Raw genomic sequence first — 7,713 nt, 5'->3', positions numbered from 1 at the left:
TTACCAATCTAACACATTCATTCTGTTGGGGAATCTGCTGCACTTCATCTTCGTCAGAACCTTCTTCTGACTCGATTTATACATGTACGGCTGTATTCCTTATTTAAATCCATTGTTGATAGCTTTATCAAAGACTTTGGCTTTATTTACCAGCAGTAAACTTAGTTTCACTTTGCTCTAGCTTCAGACCGGTGGATTGAGCCAATCAACTTTCAGGACATATCGGCCAATAGACCAATCAGCGCGCATCTCATTTGAATATTCATGAACTTGCTGAGTGGGCGGGAAAAACAAACTTTTCATTGCAAGGCTTATTTATGACCTTGTATTAGGCGATCTAGCAGTGCTCCTGGGGCGTTTTCAGCCCCACAAATTTACATATGACATTATTTAGGCTCAAAGATCAATTTGTAATGGTCAAAAAATGCGTTCTATGACTCCTTTAAATAGCCTTCCAACAGTTTGAAGCGGAGCTTGCCACTGATAAGTTTCGGTTTCTGTCGCGCAAATGCGCACACGTATGCATGCATTCAATGAACACTCACCTAGTTGTATTGTTCTATGTTTAATCACACCAAATTAGCTCCTGATGGCAGAAATGTTTGTTTTCATTGCTACAGCAACCTGTCAGATCTGTTACTAATGTGACCCAGTCTGAACAGAGCCATATCCGATTTGGACACTTGACACGGATATGAAAAGGAATCAGATTTGAATCAGATTCGTCTGCAGTCTGAACGCAGCCAAAGAGTCACTTCACCCCATAACTCCACCCACGTCACATTTCTGAAAAAGGCTTTCAATATGAGGTATTGTAAGAACTGGAGAAAGTGAACAAGTCCCGCCCCCATTCATTTCAATGGGAATGCTAGGCTAGTGAAAAATGGCAAAATTGAACGATTTTTTCAGGCTTCAACATGGCGTTTCAAGGGGCTTGTTTCCGGTGCCGTTTTGCTTAGCCAATTAAAGAGTCACTTCACCCCATAACTCCACCCACTTCACATTTCTGAAAACGGCTTTCAAAATGGGCGAGACGTTCTGAAATTTGGAGAGAGAGTGCAGCACTGCTGCAACCAATCAACCATGGTGATTTCGTGTCAATCTAGGAATGAGTGCTGCAGACATGGCTTATCACAGGTAGGCTAATCAGGGCAGCAGGTGTTGGGGCGTTTCAGTCCTAATTTGTAACGACCCGGTGACGTAGTGTTGGACTAGAAGTGCAGGACAATGTCAGCATTCCAATAGTATTTTGGACCAACATGCCATGGCATGTTTTCAAACGGTAGTATGCGCGAGAGAGCAATATTTCCAATACAAAATCAGACGAAATGTTACTTTTGTCGAGAAACACGATTTTTGTCCATATTAACCCTGGTAATAGTACAGTTCACCACTTATGAGTATTTTCAATCAACCAACAGCTCAAAAAACCTATTTTAGGGTGCAGTGACCCTTTAAGTGGCAGGTTACTGATTGACGTAAGGTACAGAAGGAGAGCTCGTGCCCACACTAAGCTCGTGCATGAGCTGAGAGTGGAACAGCCACCAATCAGCATCTGATCAGCATGAGGAGAAACGGCACCGGACATGATGTATTTCTGGAAAATGGCGACGAGGAAGTGCCTTGCTAATCGGCAAAGCTAATCAGTCAAATCCTGACCCCCTGGGCGAGACGTTCTGAAATAGACCTCTGAAGTTCGCCTACAAAAAGGATCCAAAGCTGCCATCTTTGCCCATATAAGGAGATCCGGGAGTTAATTGAAGCTAACTGCCTATGGCAAGTTGCATTGCAAGTTAGCTTTGGGGTAGCAAAGATCAAAGTGTGCCGTCTTCACCTGCCGAAGATCACAGTATCCACTAGAAGGCAGTGGACAAAACTGTGTAGTGAAAAACGTCTGCATTTCAAATGTCATCATCCCCGCGAGTGTTTAACAGGTGCGATTATTGAAAATCCCCATGTTATTTTCCCATAGAAAAAATCTCAAGATACCGGATCTCCTTATTTGGGCAAAGATGGTGGCTTTTTTGTAGGCGAACTTCAGAGGTCTATTTGGAGAGGGAGTGCAGCACTGCTGCAACCAATCAACCATGGTGATTTCGTGTCAATCTGGGAATGAGTGCTGCAGACATGGCTTATCACAGGTAGGCTAATCCGAGCAGCAGGTGTTGGGGCGTTTCATTCCTAATTTGTAACGACCCGGTGACGTAGTGTTGGACGAGAAGTACAGGACTTCGTCAGCATTCCAATAGCATTCTGGACCGACATGCCATGGCATGTTTCAACCTGTAGAATGCGCAGAGAGCAATATCTCCAATACAAAATCAGACGAAATGTTACTTTTGTCGAGAAGCACGATTTTTGTCAATATTAACCCTGGTAATAGTACAGTTCACCACTTATGAGTATTTTCAATCAATCAACAGTTCAAAAAACATATTTTAGGGTGCAGTGACTCTTTAAGTAAACATATATCTTACCTTTCCTGTAAATCAGAAGAGTTTCCTCATGTCCAGAACTTGTGGATCTGTCACCCATCCTGCTTTGACATGAAGGCCTTGCTCCCGCGATAAGTTGAGGCCATTTGATACCGACTGCCGAGTCGTAAACACACCCATCTAGATCATCGTGGACAGATTTTTAACCACGTGCATCTTGTGCATAGACCTAAAAGAAATGGACAAACAGACTCCGTTGTTCTTAATGGAAGGGGGCTGAAACAAAATTCCGTTTACTTTCCGTCGTACTGCGCAGACTCGTACTCACTTCGTGACGTTAGCCACGCTGTAACTCGTCTGATAGATCGAAAACCTCAGAAATTGTTAACATTCGTTTTTAATATTATTATTATGTTTACTTACCTCTAGGCGCTGTTCTATAAAGGCTGGCTTACATTGCACGATTTGGTTCTGTTTTAACAGTCGGCGACTAAATTTCCAAAATCTCGAATCTCGGCATGCGCCCGTCATCTAAATCGTTTAGTGTAAGGTACCAATCTTAGCGGTTTTAAGTCCGGAGTCAGTCTTTTCCTAGTTTTGCCGTTACGACAATATCAAACGTTTGATATTATCGGAAGTCTTTTCAGTCGTGGCTCATGCAAATAGTGACGTTAACATTAAAAACCAATAGTGACCTCGGTCGAACACGAAACGGGAAGGGGCAAAATAGGCGACAGCTGTAGCCTATATGACTATTAGTTATTTCATTTCTTATAATTTATTAGTCGGCTATTCTACGTGACAGAACAACTCTATATCTGTTAGTGATGTCACACATCAAACAATGCTGCAGAAACGCGAAAAAATTACTTTGATATGAGTAGGCTATCATGTGAGTTCCTGTTGATGACGTGTAGCCTAGTGCACGATGGAAATAATTTGAAGGAATCTAGCAGGAGTCTTGTAAATAGTGACCCACAGTCTTTGCAAAATCCTAATCTGAGACTGGCATGTGACTAGACTGTGACTAAAAACTCAATGAATTGTCTTTAGATGTGAGAGGGTCTGAGACTAGTCTTTCAAAAATCTTTTCCAAATCTTTGCAAAGTCTGTCAATGTGAAGCCTACGTTCTGAAATTTGTGAATTGTCAATGTGAAGCCTACCTAAAAGTCACACCACATAGGACATGACCAAGTGAAATCTAAGCTTCCCAATGGGGTAAGTGTCAAGTTGCTGTGATAATACTCTCGCAAACTATTTAACATTGAACTTGACTGAATCATATATACATTCTGTAGTGCACAGCCTATGCACCCATTACTCACTGTGAAATATGGCTTAACAAACCCTAGCACCACTGCTGGAAAAAAATCTAGGGGAAACACTGATGACACTTCAAGGCAGTGGTAGTGTAGTGGTTAAGAAGCTCAGCTAACGTGCAGTAGCTTGAAAGTTGTCAGTTCAATTCTCTGTTTCCAACGTTGTGACCTGGAGCAAGGCACTAACCCCACGTTGCTCCAGGGACAATGCAATCACTTGTAATATAGTTGACATGCAAAACCACCTAACTACACAAAAATACAATTGCAACATTTACCCTCTGAAATTCTCTACCACCACTGAGAATTTCACCGATCTTCTTGTCCTGGACAGTCTCCTTCACAACCTCCATGAACAAAAAGTCATTTTTCACAGAATTCACTACAGATGAACTATTGACCAACAGGTCATGTTGGCCTGGATTTTGACGAGAAGGACCCATCCCAACATTGGACAGCTTGACAGGAGTTCTGCAAATACACATTACATCAAATATTAAGCCCCAAGTTCTCAATTAGCTACTAAACTTCACTTTGTCCATATGAAGTTTCCCTGGCAAAAACATACAACCATGAGAATCTTGCAGACAATGCAGACATACTATAATTAATATTATCAATGCTATGGTTACTTATACAACCTATTAATTAAAATAACAATTTGTCAATAAACCTACCGATCTTTCTCAGTATTATGAAACACATTATGTTTCAACGCGTCAAAAACAACCACGCGAGAGTTCACGTGTGCTTGTTGCAAGACCGCTGTGAAGTACTTTTTTTTTTAAAGCACTCTCAATGATTGGTGATACTTGATGTAAATAACCGGTAGATCCCTCCTCCTTATCAGGAAACTTGGATTTTTTAGCCGGTGAAGCCATTATCAGGAAGAAAAATTCTGTGAAATAAACACATAAAACACCAACAGATGTTAGTGTTTTATGTGTTTATTTCACAGAATTTTTATTATTAATACTGTACTCTGCTAATCCTAATCATCCTATCAATCAAAACAACTCTACAATGAGTCAATTTGCTGGTCCTTTTTTCATGCACTGTCCACATCCAATTATAACCATTTCCACTTTGACTTCTAATTTATCAATTTCCAAATAATAATTAAAATAAATAAATAATAACAAACTAATATAAGAGATGAACCACTCATAAAAATAGGGACAGCTCTACATGGATATAACTTACTGTTCCCCCAAAAAGGCAACCACACACAAAAAGGTGCATGTCAAGAACAGCAGAAATATACCTTTGCTTTGAAACACCCTCTTCAGCAAATAGTCCAGTCCAATACTCTCGGAAATGCACCTAAAACACACAAATATCATAAAACAGATGATAAAATGTTTTATCGTCAAGAAAATGAACATCTGGTTGCCAAACCATGTCTCATTTAAGTAGTAGGCACTAGCCAGGATTATAAAACTGATGAACTAGTCTGAAAAAAAAAAAAAACAGTTCTACATAGAGTTCATACACAATTGCCCCAAATAGGCAAACACACACAAAAAGATGCAAAAGTCAAGAACAGTAGAAAGATACCTCTCCTTTGAAACACCCTTTAGCACTTAAAGGGATATTCCGCCATTTTTGGAAATACGCTCATTTTCCACCTTCCCTCGAGCAAAACAATCGATATTTACCTTGTTCCCGTTCATCCAGCCATTCTGTGAGTCTGGCGATACAACTTTTAGCTTCAGCCTAGCATAGATCATTGAATCGGATTAGACCATTAGCTTCTCGCCTGATAGCTTCATGTTTAAAAGTGACAAAGATTTCTGGTAATTTTCCCATTTAAAATGTGTCTCCTCTCAAGTTAGAAAGTGCAATAAGACCAACTGAAAATGAAACCTGGCGTTTTTCTAGGCTGATTTGACATGGAACTACACTCTCATCTGGCGTAATAATCAAGGCAACTTGCAAACGTACCATAGGCGCAGTAATATCGTACGCAGCACCTGAAAATAGTCCCCATAGACAACAAGCAGTAGTAGTGCCAGTAGTCTGCAAGTTGCCTTGATTATTACGCCAGATGAAAGTGTAGTTCCATGTCAAATCAGCCTAGAAAAACGGCAGGTTTCATTTTCAGTTGGTCTTACTGTACTTTTTAACTTGAGAGGAGACACGTTTTAAATGGGAAAATTACCAGAAATCTTAGTCACTTTTAAACATGAAGCTAGCAGGCGAGAAGCTAATGGTCTAATCCGATTCAATGATCTATGCTAGGCTGAAGCTAAAAGTTGTATCGCCAGACTCACAGAATGGCTGGATGAACGGGAACAAGGTAAATATCGATTGTTTTGCTCGAGGGGAGGTGGAAAATGAGCGTATTTCCAAAAATGGCGGAATATCCCTTTAAGCAAATGTTCAAAAATATCTGGAAAATACTAACAAAAATGCAAATATCATAACTGATGAACTAGTCTGAAAAAAAAAACACCTCCACTCAAATCATATAATTTAAATATAGCGAGGTGCCTCCACTGTAAAATACTACACTCATATTTAAACAAAGCTTTCATGTATCAAAACCAAACTTGGTACATGGACTAAACAACCAATTAGGAGGAGGCTCAATACATTTGGTGCCCTTTGACAATTGTGGGGGCGCTATAGTAACAGGAAGTAGGCTCATATCTCAGCAATGCTTTCACGTATCGAAACCAAACTTGGTATATGGACTTGGGACCCCACCCTGAGGACGCACAATACATTTGGTGTACTCTGACCACTAGGGGTCAGAGACATCCCAAGGACACACACACAAAAAAAAAAAATAGAAATTAATTTTGGCTATTTTCTTCACATCCACTCTCTCTGTCTAAAATCCAGACACAAGCACAAAACCCCTCCTCTATGGTGATCGTGGGGGAGGGGGGGGGGGTCCATTTGCACATGCGCACTCTCCCATGTCATGTCTTTTGACCACTAGGGGGGCGCTATAATCACAGGAAGTCAGCTCATTTTTCATTAATGCTTTCATCTCTCTCTCTCTCTCTCAAACCCAGACACAAGCACACAAATACTATATGGTGGTCACGGGGGGAGGGGGAGGGGTTGTCTTTCCAAATTTCCAAAGCTTGGCCCCCACATTGCTGCTTGTTCCCTGCAGAAAAAGAATGTAGGCGGGGCTAAACTTCGGTCTGGTATCCAGGCTAGTTTCTTGTTGGAGCTGGGTCACGATTGGTCTTTAATGTTCATGTCACTATTTACTTGAGCCACGACTGAAAAGACTTCCGATAATATCAAACATGTTTGATATTGAACGGCAAAACTAGAAAAAGACAGACTCCCGATTTTGGAAATGTAGTCGCCGACTGTTAAAACAGACCAAAATCGTGCAATGCAAGCCAGCCTTAAGATAGGCTTTAGTTGAACAGATTTCAACTTTGAGCGCTCTGAGCGCTGCGGTAAAAAATGTCAGCACCGGGAGCTTTTTTTCCGCCGAGGGCGCTCAATGCTGTGAACGCTGGGCTACATAGACTTTATATTGAAAATTGTCGTTGTCGGCTCAAAAAACGAGATTGGTGGATACAGGGCTTAAACCGACGCCGACTGAGTGTATGTTCTGTGCGTGCGCAAGACGTAATGCTCCCCCAAAATAGCGGGCGGTTCTAATCTATTGATGCCCCAAAAATAGTGAAACCAGAAATGACGAAACTATTGTTTGTCATTGTTTTGAAAGTGTCAAGAAGGGCCGTTACTGTCATTACTTAACCTAGAAATCTAGACGCACCCTAGCGGCAAAAAATATCTTTTGCCTAACGTGATGGACTAGCGTCACACCATTAAGGCCAAACCTGCGTCCGGCACCAAGTCAGCCGGTCCAATCATAATGCTCTATCTGTGTACCGAGTCCTTGAGCCCGTCTTAGCACGGTGACGACAGAGCTGCGCTACAGCGAGATAGCAGAACAACCATAGAGAACAACGAAGATGGATGA

This window comes from Sardina pilchardus, chromosome 10 (genome assembly GCF_963854185.1).
Source record: "Sardina pilchardus chromosome 10, fSarPil1.1, whole genome shotgun sequence".
Classification (NCBI taxonomy): domain Eukaryota; kingdom Metazoa; phylum Chordata; class Actinopteri; order Clupeiformes; family Clupeidae; genus Sardina; species Sardina pilchardus.
Note: the sequence above shows the minus strand (reverse complement) of the source record.